Raw genomic sequence first — 24,490 nt, 5'->3', positions numbered from 1 at the left:
TGGAGGGTGCCCTGCACTGCTGGGGGGTGGGGGTGCAGGGAGACAGGAGTGGGGGCCTGGTGGAGGGTGCCCTGCACTGCTGGGGGGTGGGGGTGCAGGGGGACATGAGTTGGACATGAGTGTGGGCCTGGTGGAGGGTGCCCCTGGATGCAGGGGGGTGGGGGTGCAGGGGGACAGGAATGGGGGCCTTTTGGAGGGTGCCCCACAGTGCTGGGGGGGTGGGGGTGCAGGGGGACATGAGTTGGACATGAGTGGGGGCCTGGTGGAGGGTGCACCACAGTGCTGGGGGGTGGGGGTGCAGGGAGACAGGAGTGGGGGCCTGGTGGAGGGTGCTCCTGGATGCTGGGGGGTAGGGGTGCTGGGAGACATGAGTGGGGGCCTGGTGGAGGGTGAGCCTGGTGGCTGGGGGGTGGGGGTGGTGGGAGACATGAGTGGGGGCCTGGTGGAGGGTGAGCCTGGTGGCTGGGGGGTGGGGGTGGTGGGTGACATGAGTGGGGGCCTGGTGGAGGGTGCCCCTGCACTGCTGGGGTGTGGGGGTGGTGGGAGACATGAGTGGGGGCCTGGTGGAGGGTGCCCCTGGTGGCTGGGGTGTGGGGGTGGTGGGAGACATGGGTGGGGGCCTGCTGGCAGGTGCCCCACAGTGCTGGGGGGTGGGGGTGGTGGGGGACATGAGTTGGACATGGGTGGGGGCCTGCTGGCAGGTGCCCCACAGTGCTGGGGGGTGGGGGTGCAAGGGGACATGAGTTGGTGTTCATTAGTTCAAGGAGACATGTGCCTTTGCTGGGGGGCATGCCCATGTTGGGTGGGCTGCCTGGGGGACATGACCAGGGATGCAGGGTAGTCCCCTGTGGTGTGGGCTGCCTGCAGGGGCCGTGGAGGGTGTACAGGGTACACCTGGGAGGACCCACACTGTCAAATCACATGTGGGACTCCCCGGCACCCCTGAAATACACGTACCGTGCAGAAATCGCGTGTAAAACTTCCCACGCACCCCTGAAATACACGCGCCCAGGCTATTCGCGTGTGGAACTTCCCGCGCACCCCTGAAATACACGCGCCCAGGCTATTCGCGTGTAAAACTTCCCGCGCACCCCTGAAATACACGCGCCCAGGCTATTCGCGTGTGGAACTTCCCGCGCACCCCTGAAATAGACGCGCCCAGGCTATTCGCGTGTAAAACTTCCCGCGCACCCCTGAAATACACGCGCCCAGGCTATTCGCGTGTGGAACTTCCCGCGCACCCCTGAAATACACGCGCCCAGGCTATTCGCGTGTAAAACTTCCCGCGCACCCCTGAAATACACGCGCCCAGGCTATTCGCGTGTGCGACTTCCCGCGCACCCCTGAAATACACGCGCCCAGGCTATTCGCGTGTGGAACTTCCCGCGCACCCCTGAAATACACGCGCCCAGGCTATTCGCGTGTGGAACTTCTCACGCACCCCTGGAATACACGTAGCCCGCTCCCCCAGGCCCGATCGCGTGAGGAACTTCACGCGAACCCCTGTAATACACGTAGCCCGCTCCCCCAGGCCCGATCGCGTGTGAAACTTCACGCGAACCCCTGAAATACACGTAGCACGCTCCCCCAGGCCCGATCGCGTGAGGAACTTCATGCGAACCCCTGTAATACACGTAGCCCGCTCCCCCAGGCCCGATCGCGTGTGAAACTTCACGCGAACCCCTGAAATACACGTAGCACGCTCCCCCAGGCCCGATCGCGTGAGGAACTTCACGCGAACCCCTGTAATACACATAGCCCGCTCCCCCAGGCCCGATCGCGTGTGAAACTTCACACGAACCCCTGAAATACACGTAGCACGCTCCCCCAGGCCCGATCGCGTGAGAAACTTCACGCGAACCCCTGAAATACACGTAGCCCGCTCCCCCAGGCCCGATCGCGTGAATAACTTCACGCGAACCCCTGTGATGCACGTACCCTGCTGAAATCGCGTGTGAGACTTCCCGCGCACCCCGGTATACACGCACACGTATTTTTTTTCAGCGGGTGTCCGTGTTTGTGGGTACCCCTTTGCACGTCATTTTTCCTGGAGGGCCACAGTATGGGACATTCATCATGGCAGTATATAGGTGCTATTTGTTGGCGCACCTTTTGGCACACATTTCTTACAGCCGCAGAGACGCTACCGCCTGCTTTCTTGTGGCGGTCGTGTTTGTGCCTGTGCGCTGGTTTGAGCGTGCGCTTTTTTCCCCTATTCTATTCCATGAATACGTGTTGTAGGCGAGCGTGTGGGCGTTCCGCGCACTTGTGCCCTGTACTTCCCCCGTGACGCCCACGTTTTGGCAAGTTGTTCCCCATTCCGAGTGTTACGCCCGTGTTCCGCCTACTTTTGTTGCGTGCGCCGCGCTATGTGCGAATTTCGCTGTGGCCTGTGCGATTTTCGCTGTGACCTGGCGCACGCTGTTAGATGGCCTGTGCGCCAACGTGCGCCGCGCACTTTTTTATCGCACATCCGCTGGTTTTCTCGCGCACGGACTTCCATGAATCGACGTGCGCTGCTTTTCGTGCGATTTTCGCACTTGCACTGCGATTTTCGCTATTCCACTGCGATTCGCACGTTTTTGCCCACTTGCGCCGCGCTAATTATTCCATGAATCGGCCTCTTTATAGTTTAGAAAAATCAATCTCAAACACAGTAGGCTTGGAAAAGATATTAAAATTATCCTTAAATTGCAGAGTAATGCTGAAACGTAACCTTGACGTGGACCAAGGACTAGTTAATGGAGCACTGGGTACAGTTGTTGGCTTTCAAACATACCCACGTGACAACAAAATTCAGTTTGTCAATATTCTCTTAGACAAACTTTCAGAAGTTAAAAGAATAGGACGCTCAACAGCTCGATTCCTTCTCTTCAAAGACATGTATGTACGCAGAGAACAATTTTCTCTAACTCTTGCATACGCAGTCACCATTCATAAATCACAAGGTCTTACCCTAGACAAAGCAATGATAGACATTGGTAACACAGTCTTTAAAGAAGGCATGACCTACGTAGCACTATCACGCTTATGTACACTTGACGGTCTATTTCTAATCAACTTTGATGCAAGTAAAATAAACGCTGATATTCCTTGCATTTTAGAATACAATAGACTTTGTTCACTATACACTCCCCATCTAAACAAATATTCTGTTCCACAAAAAGTAAAACATTATAAAAGAAAAATAAATCAAACAGAAAAGCAACAGGATGTCACTGCAAATCCTCCAAAGAGAGTAAAAGAAAGTAATACTTCATCAAGTGCCACAAGCAAAAAAGAATCAATTAGGGAAAGTAAACCAGGTACTTCTTCAAAGAAGGAAGACAAACTCCAAAAAAAGCAGTCAGATACAGAACTACCTGGTCCATTTAAACTCTCAAATATAGTTGGTGTAAGTTGCTACGCAAATGTAGCAATGAATATTCTATTTCAATTACCACCAATTGTTGAGAACATTTACTTACACAGTACAGACCCATTGTGTTTGCAAATGTTAGTACTTCACAGAAACGCAGCAAACAATCCTGACAACACGCATAGTGTTTATGAAATAAGACAACAATTGGACTACTGTGCTGGAATGGTGAAATTCACTATAAACTCACAGGAAGATCCACAAGAATTTCTAATGTACTTACTACTAGTACTGGAAAACAAAAACATACCTATAAATGAAATCTTCCAGATTTCATACATGTGGAAACATACATGCACTCTCTGCAACAATGTGACACAAGAACAAATCCCCAATGAGCGCTTTGTGTATATATCAATACCTAATTGTGAATCCGTTCCATTTCAGCAACTTGTACAAAATACAAACCACGGTAGATTCTGTTCGACCTGCAATTCAGATAATCGCTCCACGTTAGTAATACAAACACATAGTAAATACGTAATACTAATGCTTCTACGTTACAATGCAAATGGTACCAAAAAGAACTGCAAGCTGATTGGATTCACACATGGTCAAATATCACTTGGTAGGAAAACCTTCACAACAATAGGTATAATCTACCACGCAGGAGTCACAACCAACTCAGGGCACTACACTGCATATATAAAAAAGAAATGTGGATGGTTTGAATGTAATGATAGTACCGTTACTCTAAAGCAGAGATTACCAGCAAATCTTACAAACGCTTATTTAATGTTCTTAAAACCAAAATTTGATAACTAAACTGTACTTAAACCTTAAGTACACTTGTAGTAAAAAAATATAAACTGTCACAATATTCCAAAAGCTATCTAACTGCCCAAAGATGCTATAACAACTAATCAGATAAATTAATACCACTCAAATAGAGCAAAAAATAGACAGTTATAATGCGCCAATTGGTATCTAACTGTCCAAAAATTTAGAAATATCCAAATAGATAAAGCAATACCACGAAATTATATAAAAAAATAAACAGTTAGAATACGCCTAGTGGTATCTAACTGCTCCAAAATCTTACTATATCCAAACAAATACCTAATATCTTACTGCTCCCAAAAACTGGAACAATCCAATGTATAAAGCATTAGCCAGAAACAACAAGTAAACACTGAAAACAAACAAACAAATAAACTGTAGCATAACAGAAAAAGGTTTTTTTTTTAATCCAACATGGATTTTATTTCTCCCACAGACCCAATGATTTTAGCAACAAACACAGAAACTGAGCAAATTGCACAGTACTCTGGTTTGTCATCTACTAAATATGAGGGTAAAAAAAAAGAAAAAATTGTGATTGTACAATGTAATAAGTCTTTATAAAATACTAATACTAACATGCTATTTTCTTTTATCACAGAAATGAACAAGAAAAACATGGACTCCCATTACTAAACTAAATAGTAAGTATAACATGATAAATACAACCATCGCAGCATATCACACCCATACTGGTTTATAACATTGTTCCTTATAACTTTGTTTTTGACCCAAAGTTATAAACCACTATGAGTGTGATATGCTGCGGTGCTTGTGGCCAGGGCATAGACTCTTGGGTGCATGGCATATGAATGTGATATGCTGCGGTGGTTGTGGCCAGGGCATAGAGTCTTGGGTGCATGGCCAAATGGCCATGCACCCAACATTCTATACCCTGGCCACAACCACCGCAGCATATCACACCCATAAATTCAAGCATTTCAACCATTTTAATGTCCGCGGACACAAGGAAGTTCCTAGAACACATTCAACTTGCCAGAGGACGATACGGACAGCGTCATCAGGACACCCCCATTTTCTTTATGTACGAACATTTCAGGACACCGCGAGTGTTCTTAGAACACTTTCAGCTTGACAACGAACAATACAGACAACGTTTTCAGGACACCCCCTGCGAACATTCCAGGACCCCACGCGTCTTCTTAGAACACTTTCAACTTGACACCGAATCCATTCTGTTTATTTACGAACATTTCAGAACAGCCGTGTTGTCCGCAGACAAATCGAACACAACAAAAGCGTCTAGCACGTAAAAAAAATACAACATTGCACCTATCTCATACTCCACCACCCTCCCCAAACACTCTTACACACAAACACACTCGACTAAATAACATTTTTAAACCAAGTTTCACCTCGCTGTCCGCGGTCGTCCGTGAATGCAAGATGTCGGGCGCCACCAAAAATCTGACGCGCTCCACGCCCCACGCTGTCCAATCAGCGAACACGTCGGATGTCCGCGGACATCGCTCAAGCTGCTCGGCCAATCAGGACACTGTCCGCGGAGTGAACCGGGAAGTCCGTCCACCAAGTGAATGGAGATATCACTAATTTTTTTGCCTTACATTTTGGTAATTTTAAAAAAAACTACTGGACGGATTTACACCGAGCCCCGGCTCCTGCCGCAAATTTGGTGTAAATCCATCCAGCTGTTTGGGCTGTAGGCGTGCGCAAAGTTTTTTCCCATTATGTCTATGGGAAAAAACACAAGTTTTGGGACCCCCCTATAACTTTGCCCCCCTGGACCAAACCTCTCCAAACTTTGCAAATAAATTCAGAGTGGGCCATATACTTTTTTTGCAAAGTTTGGTGAGGATTCGTCCAGAGGGAGCGAAGTTATAAGCCACCCAAAAAATGCTCTTCCTATGGAAAAACCAATTTAACCATAACTACATGGACGCTTCCGCGTCCATCTAATATATATATAATATTAATTGAATAAATAACTTTTTTGAGAAAGCGGTTTGGTCATATGTGCAGGGATCATTTTGTCACATGTTGTTTTTGGGGGGTTTTTGCAGTGTTACAATTTACCCAAAACACATGTGTTTTTCATATATATATAAATATATATATATATATAAATATATATATATATATATATATATATATATATATATATATATATATATATATGGGATGTATTTACCCATGCATCCGAGCCCTACCTCAAAACTGTGCAGTACTGACATGGAAAACATCATGATGGCCAGAGCTTCCCAGAAAATGCACAGGGAAATGCATGAAGAATAGGCTGGCCAAAACCGGGGCCATCCAAGGGGATCTAATTGAGATTGAGTCCCTGTTGGGGGAAATCCAGGTCACTGCTATCACCAGGTCCCAGACAAATGCTCACAACGACCTCTCAATTGCACAATGGAGTAAGGAGACCCCTGATGCTGATTTGATTACAGCTCAGAAGGGGGATCCAATTATTGGTAAGTTTTACCAGCACCTTGAGGACCCTGAGAACTTTCCCCTGACGGATACCGATTACACTGGGAAAGAGGACCTAAGAGTGTTGATGAAATGTCCAAAAATGTTCCGAATCCAAGACGGTTTGCTGGTAAGGAAATCCAAAGCTGGCCACGATCAGTGGGTGGTTCCTACCTCTTTCCGAAGCCTGATGTTAAGTCACGCCCATGATGCGGCCACCGCCGGTCATAGGGGGTTTCACACAACACTGGAAATCTTAAGAGAGGTTGCATACTGGCCACACATGGGGCAGGACCTCGACCAATATTTGAAGGGGTGTCTTGTGTGTGCACAATTTCAGCCATCATCCCTCACGCACCGTGCGCCTCTCCAAAAGAGGGGGATGACACTGCCATGGTCAGATTTACAAATCGACTTTGTAGGCCCCGTGATTCCCTCTGCTAGGGGGAATAAGTACATGTTGACTGTGACATGCTTGTTTACCAAGTGGGTGGAATGTCTCCCAGCCCCAAATTGCAAGGCAGAAACTGCAGCTGCCCTGATGATTAACCACATCTTTTCCCGTTTTGGTCTACCTCAAAAGATTGAGTCAGACAGAGGTAGCCACTTCACCAGTGAAGTAATGACAAAGATGTGGGAGATACTAGGGGTCAAGAGAAAGCTACACATTGCTTACAGGCCAGCTTCTTCTGGAGCAGTGGAACGCTACAACCGAACCATTGTGAGCATCTTAAAAAAGTTTGTGGCAGATTCTGGGCCAAGTTGGGATATCCGATTACCTCTGGTCCTAATGGCCGTCAGATCTACCCCTTCATCTGCAACCAAAATGTCACCATTTGAGTTGATGACTGGGCGCAAGATGGTGCTTCCTCAGCATTTGCTCTACAGGACCCAAGAGCAGACACTAATAAATGCCTCCACAACTCATGAGTATGTGGAGAATTTAAGGAAACACCTCCAACATGCTTTTGCTTACGCTCAGCGGAATCTAGAAAGATCGGCTGATAGCATGAAGACCCACTATGACCTGAAGACTTCCAGGAAGGAATATCAGGTGGGGGACCGGGTCTATCTATACAACTTCCAAAGAAACCAGGCAAAACAGCGGAAATTCTTGCCTACATGGAAGGGACCCTTTGAGATCATCGACAAGATCTCCCCTGTGGCCTACAAAATCCACATCCCCAAAGGTCCTTTGGTAGAGGGGGAAGACAAGTGGGTCCACATAAACCAGTTGAAATGTTGCCATCCCAGGCACACTCTGCAACAACTGGAGGAATCCTCTGGAATCCTAGCGGGTACTGTCTCAGACTAATTCAGTTCCAACCATAAAACATACCACATCTAGTCTCTAAAATATTGTGATTTGCATGAAACTGTCTCTTAGTTATACTGTTCTTTTTTCAAAATAAGAATGTAATGTTTCGTTATGATGAAATGCATATGCTGCCCCACTATCTCAACAGTGGTGGAAAAAACGTCTATGAATAGGTATTGCCGCTCTTCCTTTGTCGTCCTAGGAGAAAGAAAACCTGGAGACGGGACAAGGAGGACGATCCGGAGACCGGGAGCAGAGACACAACGGGCCCGGGGTACCGCCCAATTTTCCCATCAGGACTGGCAAGGAGAACCGATCGATCCGACCGGATGGAGAAAAAGATGCTGAACTGTGCCATCTATTGGAAGAAGATGAGGAAACATCCCAGGTCTTGCGAGTCCCATTCGTGAAATAGAATGGCCATCGCAAGAGGGGGGCTTGTGGGATGTATTTAGCCATGCATCCGAGCCCTACCTCAAAACTGTGCAGTACTGACATGGAAAACATCATGATGGCCAGAGCTTCCCAGAAAATGCACAGGGAAATGCATGAAGAATAGGCTGCCACTCATTTTTGCCGATGTTATGGGCACAGAAGGACGCTGCCTAAAACCACCATTGGACTACCCACACAGTAGTCTGAAACCATTGGGAGTGGCAATGCTGATTGCCAAAAGCAAACCCATAACTGTTGGGAATTCATTTTCTTAAATCCCAAAAAGGGGTGCAGTACCAGTACTCACCACTATCCAAAAGCCAGCGTTTTAAAACCACCAGATTTTGTAGAAAACTGAAAAAAATGAACCCAAAGCAAGCCAAAGAAAGTCATTTTAAGAGGTGGATTCAATGTAAAGTTATATTCTGAAGTGACTTGAAGGTTTATAACAAGACTGGCTGAGCTGTGGATTTCAGCAGTTTAAGTAAATTTGGACTGAAAGACACTAAAAAATCTAAATGTTTAAATTGACTGAGTGACCTACTTTTGTGTGTCACATAGGTTTCAATTGTTTAAATGTCATAGTTTTAAACTTAGAATCAGCATTCTAGCTGCATATGTAAAAATGTTTAGTTTTATTTGGATGCAGAAAACTGGGGAACAGAAATGACATGTAGCTAAAAACTGGCTTAAAGAGATTCCAATTTTGCCTGGCAACTACCCCCCATCAGGAGTGAAACTTGAGTCACAGCTGTGTTCCCAGGCCTATCTGCCTTTTGCTGGCCACACTAAGGATATGCCATCTCTCTGATAATTGAATTAAGGGGAGCCCCCACAGAATACAGGAGCTCTGAACAATCCCTGTCCTGACCCAGGCAGATGGTTTATTGCAGATGTCGTAAATGTAGCTTCCTCCTGGAAGGACAAAGGAGGGGCACTGCCTGTGAGAGCAAGCTGGCTTGGCAGAACTGGAAAAACCAGAAATTCAACCTTGTGCTGGGGGAAAACCACACCCCTTTGGGGCCAGAACATAACTCTAAAAAGATGAATAACTCATAGAGCGGACATGTGAAAATTTTATAAATGATACCATAATTCTTGTGATTTTTCTGCCCACATTTTAAGAGGTTTTTACAACCGGTGGTATGTTCAGGGGAGTTTTAGCGGAAAAGAGGATATTACTCAAAATGTGTGCATGTGAAAAATCTGACACTTTATCAACTAATGTCCATACTCCTTGCGCACATGTGTGTAAATTTGGGGTAATGTCCGGTATTGCAAACCAGTTAAAAAGTGCAAAATATTGCCATTTCTGATTGCAAGCTCCCAGGAAGAGCAGAGTTTGAACAGGGGATACCTCCTGTGATATGTGAGGGGTGCATATGATTTTAAAACAATATGTACCTATGCAAATATGTATTTGGTTCAAATCTAGATTTGTGTGTAAGTTGACAGGAGGAGTGGACTTTCTGCAGGCTGTAAAATGACATCACTCTGACACAACTTAGCTCCCCCAATCAGGGGAGAAATGAAAGCTTGGCCAATGATAAGTGGAGAGGGGTAGGGTCAGTGATGCTAGAACACACCCACATTCTAAACAGATAAAAGCAGATAGTGCAAGCCAAATGGACTTTCATTTTCCACTTGCAGCTGGAAGCTCTGCCAAAATTCCATACTTTACCTCCATCAACCTTCAGAGACCCAGACCAGACCAGCAGAGTAGAGCTGACCTGTTAGCAGAACCAGAGAGAGCTGACCCAGATCACTGTGAAGTGCAGAGACCAGAGTCCAGTCTAAAACCTGACCAGATCCGTGGCGAGGCCCATTTAACTCAAGAATATAGTGTGAGTACCTAGAAAACTGTGCAGAACCAATCTCTTAGTTAAAATAATATAATTCAATTCTATTTTAATCTAAGTAGAACTGCCTCCTAACTGTCACCTGTCATTTGTAAAGCTGTCACCTGTCATTTTCTAGTTGCAAGCTGCACTTGTCTTTGTGAACTTTAAAATTTCAATCTGAAAAACGACCTTTATTTAATCGCTCATATCTCCGTGACCGTTTGTGCTAGAGACTTGCAGTAACTTTCATCTGGAAGCTGAGATCCTAGGCTTTCCTAGGACCTCAAAACGATATTGCTAGCCCTTGTAGTTCCTCTGTAATCGCGCCAGACGCATTCGTAAATTTTGCCGCGATTTGAAAATTTCTCCACGTGTAAAAATCTGCTGCTGCTTGCCTTCCATTTGCCAGAAATTCGTTTAACCTGCTAGTTACACCCTAGATCCTTGCTAAAGTGATCCTGAACTTATTCAAAGCATATACCACTCACCCTAAACCTCCTAGAGGGAATTAAAAGCATTTTAGTATATTTTTTTCTACATTACCAGCACATTTAAAAGCATTTGGGCCTGTGTTTTCAACTTCTAAGTTGCTGGGTGAACTGAATTACATTTGAATTGCATTTCTGAGAATTGTGTGCCTTCCTTCCATTTCCTTGCATTGCATAAAAGGGGGGGTGAATTGTACAAGAAAGTGATTACATTGTCTTTGCTGAAATTCTATCAAGTTATTTTCTTTACTGCATTTCATTCCACATTGCATCCATTTGAAACCATAAAAGTATTGTTGCTATCTTATCCATTTCATGTCAACTCCTTAGTGATTATCAAGAAGTGTGCTAGTGCCAGATTCTCCGTTGTTAATCTTTATCATCTCAGATTAAGTGTGATATTCAATTATTAATTTATTATAAAGTGTGATATATATATATTGTTTAAATTATCAATTAAACCTTTTAACTTGCAAAACAGAACTACTTCTTGGCTCAGTGGGGTCAGGAGGATTCCAAGAGAGGGGTGTTATATAGGGGTAGTCATCCAGAACGCATGAACTGGACATAAAGATATTCAATAAGGGTTTTCATTCAGTATTCTAGACTAGGCGTTGACTTGGCTGTAGTGCTGAATTGAATCCTCTTACAAATTGGGGGCTCGTGCCGGACGTTTGGGTTAGATCTATCACTTGTGCAGATTAATACAGCGTGCCAGCTGACCAGATACACATATCCGGTCGGAGCACACGCTGTGTTACGCTGTAAAGCACTTCTCAAAGGAACGCTCTAAGAAAAAGGTCTGTTTTGCAAAAATAAAATACAAACTTCTGTAAGTCAGGACAGAGACCAATCTCTAGAATGACGACCTTAGTAGACATGAAAATAGCCAGAGAGCACTTCTTACATAAGTTATTTGTGAGAGGTGAGTGGACTCACCAGGACCAAACAGTCTGGTTGCAGGCCATCACACCCCAAATCACGGAAACAGGGTCAGATATATGGAGAGACCAGGGTCCCTTACATGTGGCCCTGAGTGAACTATATATGTCCTCTAAGGCCAAGGATGAGCACAACAAGATTGCCAGGGTAGCGGCATATTTATATTTACATATGGGAGCCATGCAGGACAAATGTGCTGAAGGCCAAGATCTGGCGAGTAGGCAACTGCTGGCATTACAGAAGGCCCAATCTGATCTGGACTCTTCTGAGCAGAGGCTGCAGAGGAGCCAGGAGTCAGAAAATGAGAGTAGACAGCACATCATTAAAATAAAGAAGGATATGGACATCCTGCAACAGGAAAAGGCTGACCAGGATACTAGATTTCTGGCCCTGCAAAAGGAGCACCAAGACAGTTTGGACTTCTTACTGCAGAGCCAGAAAAAGCTGGAGCAACAATTAGACTTTAACAGGGCATGCACGGAGCAGGTAGCCACCCTGCAAAGTCATCTAGATAGAGTGAAGGCAGAGAGCAACAAGCTGATTTTGAAAGACCTGGATGCCCAGGCAGAGTTTGATGAAGAACGCCAGAAAGCTGGTGCCTTTCAAAGGCAGAGGGACGACCTGGCGGCACAAATGCAGGCTCTTAGTCAGGAAAGAGACGCCTTAGGCCAGGAAGTCTGCCATTTAAAATGGAAAATGGAAGAAAATCACCTGGCCCACCAGGGACTGGGTGACCTCCAAAAAGAACACCAGAACTTGTTAGAGCACACCAGGAGGGTGGAGGATGCTCTAGCAAGAAAGGAGCAGGCCAATAGGGACACAGCTCAGGAGGTAACCCTCCTGCAGCAAAGACTGGCCCAGTTCTCCAGGACCAACCAGGAAGCACAGAGGGAAAATGAGGCCCTCTGTCAACACAATGATAGGCTCCAACAACAGGTAGCGATGCAGGAGAGACTGATAGAGTCTAGTAAGGCCTTAACTGAGGAACTGAAGGCACAAATGCAGGCTCTTGCATTGCAACAGGGAGCAGGGGCGGATAGAGATGAGGTTCGCTGGGAAATGGAAACTCCGGAGCATAACCTCAGGAGCCCTAGTACCAGAGGCCCTCATACCTCTCAGTCCCTGGACTCTGCCACCCCCATGTCCCCTGGCGCACGTGAGCACAGGGCCACAGGGATGGCAGATTACTATCCAGCCAGAAGCATGGGGCTCATAGGCCAGTACCACCCAGGAATGGAGGGGCGGGCATCCGGGTATGGGCACCCAAGCACAGTGCAATTTAATGGGGAACCCCAGGAGAGTAGGCCCATTAAGGGCATCCTGAAAACCTCTGCCCAGTTAGGTCAGTGGGGGGGGTACCCATCAAATCCTGGCAGCAAGGAGGAATCTGAAGACTCCTCTGAACTGCGCAGGACACAGGAGACCAGGTCCCCACATTCTGCCAGCCATTCCCAGGCTCGCAGAATCCGGGAAAACCTGGAAGAGCAGACAGGAACCTCTGGGAGCAGTGCCTCTGAGTCAGAGGATGAATGGACAAGGGTTACCCGAACCAAAAAGGCCAATAAGGCAAAAAGGGCCTTGCTTAAGGACCCCTTAAAGCAGATTAAGGCGATCAGGAGCGTCATCACGCCTTACCATAAGAACGCTAAGTATTCTGTTTGGGAGCACTTAGAGTTGTTTGAGCAAATGATGGAGACTTTCCATTTGAAGGACAGCCAAAGCTGTATTCAATATGTAAAGTGGACCTTCTCCCCGGAATACTCCAGTTTCTTTGCGGGGCTGGAGGACCAAAATCATTTAAGATGGTCCACCTATAAGGCGGCCATCTTGAAACACTTTTCTATTCACAGAAATCCTCAAGAGGCTCGCAAGGCAGCCTACAATTTGCAATGTGGGGAGGATCAGGCCCCACAAGAATTTGTGCAAGAACTGAAACGTGCTTTTGCGCAGACCACCAGAAGGGTGCGCACAGACAGTAGAGAATTCATTAATACATTTTTTCATGCCTTGCCCAAATACATAATGACCCAGCTCGTGAGGGATTTTCACGAGAAAAGATCTTTAGACTGGGTCATTGAACAGGCTACCCGGATCTATGAGGTGCAGAAACCGGTAGATAGCAAAAGTAATGCCCAGAAAAACCCCAAAGCCAACAGCACCGATGCTGCTGCCAAGGTGGCAGAGGTAAAGGTCATCCCCGTTTTGGATTTGGAGATGGGGGGGCCTAAAAACCTACCTGCACCTAATAATGCTAGGCACAGGAGGTCCTCGGGTCAGTCACAGACAGGGAGCCAAGGAGGCAGCCCCACAAATGGGGTCCCTCGCTCTCCTGATTATGTAAGTCCCCGTTACAAGGGAAATCGACCCATCCTGGGTTATGTGTGGACTCCTCCAGCCCAAGGGGGGGGATCCAGCCAAGCACCTAACCCAGGGAACTTCCCTCCTAACTTCCCACAGGAGGGCAGAAATTCTCCAAACCCTGGGCAGAACTTTTTCCCCAGGTATCCATCCAATTTCCAGCCCCAAAATCCTCCACCCTTCTTTCCCCAATTCCCTGAGCCCAGACAACCTAATCCGGGAGAGGGGAGGCCAAGGGTGGAGGGGTACCCAAATCTTCCCAACCCGGGGTATTACCAGAGGAGGGACAGCTACCCTTCCCGGGATCAGCCCAGGGGAGAAAACAGGGCCCCGTATCAGCCTGAGCGGGTTTCCCAGTTAGAGCGCCAGGTTCAAAACATGGCGCGGGATCTGGGTCACATACTGAGGGCTCAGCAGAACCCTCAGATGGGCGTGCCGGCGCAGAACGCACCCAACTCTGGACCTGGTGCTCCAGAACAATGACGGGGGCAGCACCCCGATAACACACCGGTTCCCAGGGAGGAGGCACAAGGGGAAGGGGGGTGTAAAGCCTTGGAGGAAGCTTCCTTCCTCACTTGTAAACAGCCCCTGGAAACCCAGGAACCGGAAACAAAATCTCTTGCCCCTGAAAGTCTGCCTCCTAAGGAGCAGAGGGGGGGTAGGAGAAACAAAAGACCCAAACAGACTCAGTTTGAGGAGGAGGTACAGATATTCCAATTTGAGGGAGAGGGATCCTCAGAGGATCCTGGGAAAAGGATCTTCTCCTTCAGAGAGGGGGGAACTCCTCCCAAAGAAAAATGGGTCCCTAGGGATGCAAATCCAGACTGGGGAGATGTGGAGACTGAGCTACCGCCGCCCACCATCTCATCCCAGAACCAACAGCAAGAAAATCCCCTGGTTCAAACCCATCCTGGTGACTGCCTCCAAAAAGGGGGGGGCGGCCCGGAACCGGAGCCAGGGGAACCCACAATGGCTCTGATCTCCCGTTGCCAATTTTTTCTTTCAGATTCCCAAGGCTCTCCACAGAATTCTGCCCAAATCTCTTCGCTAGCGATGTCCAAAACTAGAAAGCTAGCCCACCAGTTGTCCAAAAATGTGCATTATCTGTGCCCCCTTGAGGAGAAGGAGGGAAGATATTATGCCCCGGTACAAGTACAGGGGCAGGGTACAATTTTGGCACTGGTGGACACTGGATCTCAAGCTACCCTTCTGTCCAGAAGGGCCTTTGACGAACTGAATGCAGGAAGGGGAGGGAATTACCAAATTCCTCTCACCTCTCTTCCTGGACAACTGCAGAACTTTGACGGGAAGGAAATTCCCGTCGCGGGGACGGCAGATTTGGACATAAAAATTGGGCGACATAAGTTGAAACACCCGGTCATAGTTGTGACCCCAGAGGGCACCCCTTGTTTACTAGGGAATGACCTCCTGAGAAGGTTGTCACCCCTAATAGATTGCGTAAACAAGGTCCTCTGGACCCAGACTAGCCGACCAATAAAATTAAAACAGAGTGTCAACCATGTTAGATTAAACGGCACCTGCCACATGGTTGAACAAAAATCTGACCAAGTAGAATTTCACTTCCAGAACAACCAGATTCCAGACGTGACAGTAATAGCGGTAGGACAACAGACTGGTGATGGGGGGTCCTCTCTATTTCTGAAAATCAACCTCCCTTCCAGTCTAAAGTGGTACTCCATGCTGGAAGGAAACACCCTGAAATTCTATACTAATCCACAATCAGAAACTCCCACTCCTATAGTCCAGAAAGATGTGAAATCAGCTCAGAGCCTGGCTGAGATTCAGCAAATTGGAGAGCAGTTGTTCATCCCTGTCCAGTTAAATGATGGGAAGGACTCTGTTCTCGCTCGAGTGTGTGTGAACAACGGTAAGAGCTTCATCAGCGAAGCCATGTTCCGCCAACTCCCAAAAGATCCAGCCATTCCCACATTCAAACTGATAGACAAATGGGAAATGGACCTGGAAGCACCCAATTCCAAACATCTCCTGCCAAGCAGGTGTATGCTCAAAATCTCCATTGGCAACAAGAGCATAGTCCACAATTGTTGGGTCGTGCGAGACGTCCCTGCCGCCTTTTATTTAGGCAGTGACATTCTCAATCGCTTTGCCATTAGTTTGGACCTAATAAACTTCAAAGCTTGGTCCCGATTAGCGGATAATCCCATGGGCTTTGATGATCCAGAAAAAGCATTTAGGTCAGCTCAATTGCTACCTTATGCAGTTGAAATTCAGATTAAAGAGGAAGTCACCATCCCAGAAAGGACCCGACAATTCTCCCTGGAAGTGAAAGCTAAAAGAGGACAATATTTGCAAAACCCTGATGCTTACATACATCTAAACGCTTCTCTCCAACAGCAAGGGTTGGGGGTAAACCCAACTCCATTAGTCAACATAGAACATGACACCATTCCAATAGAGGTGGATAACAGCGACTTGAAGAGTATTACTCTAGCCGCAGGCACCATTATTGGAATGGCGGTTGATGACCGACATTTTTCCATCGACTTAGTAAATGAACTGTTAGGACCGATCCCCAAGGACTGTTTTGACAGTGACAGTGAGGACAATACAACACCAGACAGGATTTTTACCCGGCATGGGGGGAACTTCCTGGTGTACACTTCTTGCCCTTATGGTAAGGAAGATGTGACTTGTGACTTCAGGAGGGATGAGGTGATTTTCCAGGTCCATGAGGGCTGCCTTTCCCACCTGAAGCCTCCGGTCCAAATCAGCACTCTGACCAGGGACTTCTCCACCCAGCTGGAGGAGGCCGCGGAGATGGCCAAACCAGAAGTCTTTCCAGGCTTCAAGAGAGAGTCAACCTAGCTGATGCCTGTGTGACTCTGGAACAAAAGCAAAAGTTGAAACAAGTTTTCTTGGATTTCCAAGATCTCTTTGCGGTAGACTCATATGACTGCGGTCGCACTGACATCCACACAACAACAATCCCCACGGACCCTGGCATGACTCCAGTGTTTGTGAAGCAATATCGCTTGCCTCTCGCATCAATGGAGTCCCTTACTGAAATAATTAAGAACCTTGAGTCCAGGGGAATAATCCGTCCCATCCACAGCACCTTCAATAATCCGGTGCTGGGAATATTAAAGCCAAACGGCCAGTGGAGACTCTGCGCCGACCTCAGGGAGCTCAACAAACGGGTCCATACTTCCCGATGGCCTCTGCCCTACATTGACCAAGGGCTGGCCCAGATCCAGGGGTCACAGGTATTCACTGCAATAGACCTGACCAATGGATACTGGACCGTGCCTGTCAGCAGGGAGGACCAATACAAACTGGCTTTTACCTTTGGGGGCCAGCAGTACACATGGACCCGGACTCCCTTTGGATACCTTAACTCCGGTAATGAGTTCAATATTTTCCTACATAAGGCCATGCCCGACCTGGGTGCAAGGGGTAACCTGGCTTATGTAGATGATGTCCTCATTAAAAGTTCATCTGTAGAGGAACACATAGCGGAGATCCGTTATGTTCTGACACAGTTGAGGGCCGCCGGAGCAAAACTTTCCTTTCAAAAAGCACAGTGGTGCAGAACCCGTGTTAATTTCTTGGGGCATGAGATTACTCCTCAGGGTCTCTGTCCCCAGGAAAAGAAAGTGGAAGCACTTCAAAAACTGAAAGACCCCACAACTCTGCGGGAACTAAGGAGCCTCCTTGGACTGACTAATTACAGCAGAAAGTTCATTGAGGGCTACGCAGAGATCACCAGACCCCTGATTCATCTCCTGAAGGGGGGGTTAAGTGGGAATGGGGTCCAGAACAAGCCGAGGCAGTAAGACAACTCAAAAGAAGCCTCTCACAAGCGCCCTGCCTAGCTTACCCTGTCAGAAACAAGGAGTTCTTCCTGGAGACGGGGTTCTCTAATACGTGCTTGACGGCAGTATTATACCAAAAGCATGACAAGGTCAATAAAGTAATCTCCTATGCGAGCAAAACTTTATCCTCTGTGGAGGAAAAATTCAACGATTGTGAGAAGGCACTCCTGGCGACGGTGTGGGCATTGAAGAATTACCGCCCGTTTATCCAGAGGGAACACATCATAGTGGAGACTCCACACCAGCCTCTGCAATATCTCCAAAGTGACAGAATCCGGGCCGGAAATGTGAGTAATTCCCGAATTACTTCCTGGATTCTGTCAATGCAAGGCTTTCCTGTGGAGGTCAGATATGGCCAAAACAAGAAGAGTCCCCTCGCGCAAGGTCTGGCTGGCTTGCATGATTGTGCCAGAGAAAACTGTCTCGAGGACGAAAGTCTAAAAATAAAGGACAACACGGAGGCATACCTTAATTCCCCACACAAAGTCTTTGAAGAGGACAAGTGTGAGGGAATGCCCACTGTCTATGTGGATGGATGCTCTTACCATGTTGACAACAACGGGGAGAAAGAACTGGTGGCCGGCGTAGGGAATGCATGGGTGAATGAGTCCCCAGAACCCTCCGCTGGATACAAAATTGGTCCCCGAAGTAGTCAGGTGGCAGAATTGATGGCTGTGCATCAGGCCATCCTCACTGCTGTCCAGCATCAACTCCACGAACTGGTCATAATCACAGATTCGGATTATGTACGGAACGGGTTCGTGGAGCACCTGGTTAATTGGAAAACCAGAGGCATGTTATGTGCTAACAACAAACCCTTGAAACATGGGAAGTTGATCGAAAACATTGATGATCTGGTCACCTCGAATGAGATGACCATCTATTGGAAAAAGATCAAGGGTCATTCCAAAGTAGAGGGACCAGACAAAACTGGAAATGACTTAGCTGATCAGCTGGCCAAAACCGGGGCCATCCAAGGGGATCTAATTGAGATTGAGTCCCTGTTGGGGGAAATCCAGGTCACTGCTATCACCAGGTCCCAGACAAATGCTCACAACGACCTCTCAATTGCACAATGGAGTAAGGAGACCCCTGATGCTGATTTGATTACAGCTCAGAAGGGGGATCCAATTATTGGTAAGTTTTACCAGCACCTTGAGGACCCTGAGAACTTTCCCCTGACGGATACCGATTACACTGGGAAAGAGGACCTAAGAGTGTTGATGAAATGTCCAAAAATGTTCCGAATCCAAGACGGTTTGCTGGTAAGGAAATCCAAAGCTGGCCACGATCAGTGGGTGGTTCCTACCTCTTTCCGAAGCCTGATGTTAAGTCACGCCCATGATGCGGCCACCGCCGGTCATAGGGGGTTTCACACAACACTGGAAATCTTAAGAGAGGTTGCATACTGGCCACACATGGGGCAGGACCTCGACCAATATTTGAAGGGGTGTCTTGTGTGTGCACAATTTCAGCCATCATCCCTCACGCACCGTGCGCCTCTCCAAAAGAGGGGGATGACACTGCCATGGTCAGATTTACAAATCGACTTTGTAGGCCCCGTGATTCGCTCTGCTAGGGGGAATAAGTACATGTTGACTGTGACATGCTTGTTTACCAAGTGGGTGGAATGTCTCCCAGCCCCAAATTGCAAGGCAGAAACTGCAGCTGCCCTGATGATTAACCACATCTTTTCCCGTTTTGGTCTACCTCAAAAGATTGAGTCAGACAGAGGTAGCCACTTCACCAGTGAAGTAATGACAAAGATGTGGGAGATACTGGGGGTCAAGAGAAAGCTACACATTGCTTACAGGCCAGCTTCTTCTGGAGCAGTGGAACGCTACAACCGAACCATTGTGAGCATCTTAAAAAAGTTTGTGGCAGATTCTGGGCCAAGTTGGGATATCCGATTACCTCTGGTCCTAATGGCCGTCAGATCTACCCCTTCATCTGCAACCAAAATGTCACCATTTGAGTTGATGACTGGGCGCAAGATGGTGCTTCCTCAGCATTTGCTCTACAGGACCCAAGAGCAGACACTAATAAATGCCTCCACAACTCATGAGTATGTGGAGAATTTAAGGAAACACCTCCAACATGCTTTTGCTTACGCTCAGCGGAATCTAGAAAGATCGGCTGATAGCATGAAGACCCACTATGACCTGAAGACTTCCAGGAAGGAATATCAGGTGGGGGACCGGGTCTATCTATACAACTTCCAAAGAAACCAGGCAAAACAGCGGAAATTCTTGCCTACATGGAAGGGACCCTTTGAGATCATCGACAAGATCTCCCCTGTGGCCTACAAAATCCACATCCCCAAAGGTCCTTTGGCAGAGGGGGAAGACAAGTGGGTCCACATAAACCAGTTGAAATGTTGCCATCCCAGGCACACTCTGCAACAACTGGAGGAATCCTCTGGAATCCTAGCGGGTACTGTCTCAGACTAATTCAGTTCCAACCATAAAACATACCACATCTAGTCTCTAAAATATTGTGATTTGCATGAAACTGTCTCTTAGTTATACTGTTCTTTTTTCAAAATAAGAATGTAATGTTTCGTTATGATGAAATGCATATGCTGCCCCACTATCTCAACAGTGGTGGAAAAAACGTCTATGAATAGGTATTGCCGCTCTTCCTTTGTCGTCCTAGGAGAAAGAAAACCTGGAGACGGGACAAGGAGGACGATCCGGAGACCGGGAGCAGAGACGCAACGGGCCCGGGGTACCGCCCAATTTTCCCATCAGGACTGGCAAGGAGAACCGATCGATCCGACCGGATGGAGAAAAAGATGCTGAACTGTGCCATCTATTGGAAGAAGATGAGGAAACATCCCAGGTCTTGCGAGTCCCATTCGTGAAATAGAATGGCCATCGCAAGAGGGGGGCTTGTGGGATGTATTTAGCCATGCATCCGAGCCCTACCTCAAAACTGTGCAGTACTGACATGGAAAACATCATGATGGCCAGAGCTTCCCAGAAAATGCACAGGGAAATGCATGAAGAATAGGCTGCCACTCATTTTTGCCGATGTTATGGGCACAGAAGGACGCTGCCTAAAACCACCATTGGACTACCCACACAGTAGTCTGAAACCATTGGGAGTGGCAATGCTGATTGCCAAAAGCAAACCCATAACTGTTGGGAATTCATTTTCTTAAATCCCAAAAAGGGGTGCAGTACCAGTACTCACCACTATCCAAAAGCCGGCGTTTTAAAACCACCAGATTTTGTAGAAAACTGAATAAATGAACCCAAAGCAAGCCAAAGAAAGACATTTTAAGAGGTGGATCCAATGTAAAGTTATATTCTGAAGTGACTTGAAGGTTTATAACAAGACTGGCTGAGCTGTGGATTTCAGCAGTTTAAGTAAATTTGGACTGAAAGACACTAAAAAATCTAAATGTTTAAATTGACTGAGTGACCTACTTTTGTGTGTCACATAGGTTTCAATTGTTTAAATGTCATAGTTTTAAACTTAGAATCAGCATTCTAGCTGCATATGTAAAAATGTTTAGTTTTATTTGGATGCAGAAAACTGGGGAACAGAAATGACATATAGCTAAAAACTGGCTTAAAGAGATTCCAATTTTGCCTGGCAACTACCCCCCATCAGGAGTGAAACTTGAGTCACAGCTGTGTTCCCAGGCCTATCTGCCTTTTGCTGGCCACACTAAGGATATGCCATCTCTCTGATAATTGAATTAAGGGGAGCCCCCACAGAATACAGGAGCTCTGAACAAAGCCCTGTCCTGACCCAGGCAGATGGTTTATTGCAGATGTCGTAAATGTAGCTTCCTCCTGGAAGGACAAAGGAGGGGCACTGCCTGTGAGAGCAAGCTGGCTTGGCAGAACTGGAAAAACCAGAAATTCAACCTTGTGCTGGGGGAAAACCACACCCCTTTGGGGCCAGAACATAACTCTAAAAAGATGAATAACTCATAGAGCGGACATGTGAAAATTTTATAAATGATACCATAATTCTTGTGATTTTTCTGCCCACATTTTAAGAGGTTTTTACAACCGGTGGTATGTTCAGGGGAGTTTTAGCGGAAAAGAGGATATTACTCAAAATGTGTGCATGTGAAAAATCTGACACTTCATCAACTAATGTCCATACTCCTTGCGCACATGTGTGTAAATTTGGGGTAATGTCCGGTATTGCAAACCAGTTAAAAAGTGCAAAATATTGCCATTTCTGAATGCAAGCTGCCAGGAAGAGCAGAGTTTGAACAGGGGATACCTCCTGTGATATGTGAGGGGTGCATATGATTTTAAAACAATATGTACCTATGCAAATATGTATTTGGTTCAAATCTAGATTTGTGTGTAAATTGACAGGAGGAGTGGACTTTCTGCAGGCTGTAAAATGACATCACTCTGACACAACTTAGCTCCCCCAATCAGGGGAGAAATGAAAGCTTGGCCAATGATAAGTGGAGAGGGGTAGGGTCAGTGATGCTAGAACACACCCACATTCTAAACAGATAAAAGCAGATAGTGCAAGCCAAATGGACTTTCATTTTCCACTTGCAGCTGGAAGCTCTGCCAAAATTCCATACTTTACCTCCATCAACCTTCAGAGACCCAGACCAGACCAGCAGAGTAGAGCTGACCTGTTAGCAGAACCAGAGAGAGCTGACCCAGATCACTGTGAAGTGCAGAGACCAGAGTCCAGTCTAAAACCTGACCAGATCCGTGGCGAGGCCCATTTAACTCAAGAATATAGTGTGAGTACCTAGAAAACTGTGCAGAACCAATCTCTTAGTTAAAATAATATAATTCAATTCTATTTTAATCTAAGTAGAACTGCCTCCTAACTGTCACCTGTCATTTGTAAAGCTGTCACCTGTCATTTTCTAGTTGCAAGCTGCACTTGTCTTTGTGAACTTTAAAATTTCAATCTGAAAAACGACCTTTATTTAATCGCTCATATCTCCGTGACCGTTTGTGCTAGAGACTTGCAGTAACTTTCATCTGGAAGCTGAGATCCTAGGCTTTCCTAGGACCCCATAACGATATTGCTAGCCCTTGTAGTTCCTCTGTAATCGCGCCAGACGCATTCGCAAATTTTGCCGCGATTTGAAAATTTCTCCACGTGTAAAAATCTGCTGCTGCTTGCCTTCCATTTGCCAGAAATTCGTTTAACCTGCTAGTTACACCCTAGATCCTTGCTAAAGTGATCCTGAACTTATTCAAAGCATATACCACTCACCCTAAACCTCCTAGAGGGAATTAAAAGCATTTTAGTATATTTTTTTCTACATTACCAGCACATTTAAAAGCATTTGGGCCTGTGTTTTCAACTTCTGTAGTCTAAGTTGCTGGGTGAACTGAATTACATTTGAATTGCATTTCTGAGAATTGTGTGCCTTCCTTCCATTTCCTTGCATTGCATAAAAGGGGGGGGGTGAATTGTACAAGAAAGTGATTACATTGTCTTTGCTGAAATTCTATCAAGTTATTTTCTTTACTGCATTTCATTCCACATTGCATCCATTGGAAACCATAAAAGTATTGTTGCTATCTTATCCATTTCATGTCAACTCCTTAGTGATTATCAAGAAGTGTGCTAGTGCCAGATTCTCCGTTGTTAATCTTTATCATCTCAGATTAAGTGTGATATTCAATTATTAATTTATTATAAAGTGTGATATATATATATTGTTTAAATTATCAATTAAACCTTTTAACTTGCAAAACAGAACTACTTCTTGGCTCAGTGGGGTCAGGAGGATTCCAAGAGAGGGGTGTTATATAGGGGTAGTCATCCAGAACGCATGAACTGGACATAAAGATATTCAATAAGGGTTTTCATTCAGTATTCTAGACTAGGCGTTGACTTGGCTGTAGTGCTGAATTGAATCCTCTTACATATATATTAGATGGACGCGGAAGTTTTTCATATGTTTAGAAATCTGGCCAAGATTTCCTTCCCTAGCACCAGCTACATGTAGGCAGAGCACTATTTTGGCATTTGTATTGTTTTTCATATATATATGTATATTTTGGCGTTTGCCGCAATCTATTTACTATTAAGCATAAGCAAGCTTCAATATTTCTTTGCTTCTTGCGGTTTCTTGCATCTGTACACGTTTAAACAAACTGAATATCTTCATCGTGCATATGGCATGAGTTTCTGCATCTTGACATCAACTTCTTCACCTTAGGCTCAAGATGTCACTTATCTATGGTATTTCGTCTCTTTGTCAGTATTCTTAGGTCATTATATCTTCTATATGTGCGTCAGTCTGATTTCTTATGACGTCACTATTCGTCTTCCTTTATTATCTTCTAGGCTTCGTCAGGTATTCCATCCTGACAACCTTCATTCTGTCTTGACTATAGATATGGTTTTCTCAATGGGTACCTTACTGTCCATATTTTCTTAGGTGTCAGTACTTCAATAGGTGCTGTTACTATAGGCACTGGGCAGAGCCCAACAGCTTCTCTTTGCTGGTTTATTTGTTAATCATACGTCACATACTTTGGCGTGAAAGTACTGGGTACTACGAAGGGAGTGGCTGGAGTGTGGACGACACTTTGCACTTCCTCTTCAACTTGTTCACAATGTTGCTTGTAAGAGCCTTCTCATAA

Source organism: Ambystoma mexicanum, chromosome 5p (genome assembly GCF_040938575.1).
Source record: "Ambystoma mexicanum isolate Mex_15411 chromosome 5p, UKY_AmexF1_1, whole genome shotgun sequence".
Taxonomy (NCBI): Eukaryota; Metazoa; Chordata; class Amphibia; order Caudata; family Ambystomatidae; genus Ambystoma; species Ambystoma mexicanum.
Note: the sequence above shows the minus strand (reverse complement) of the source record.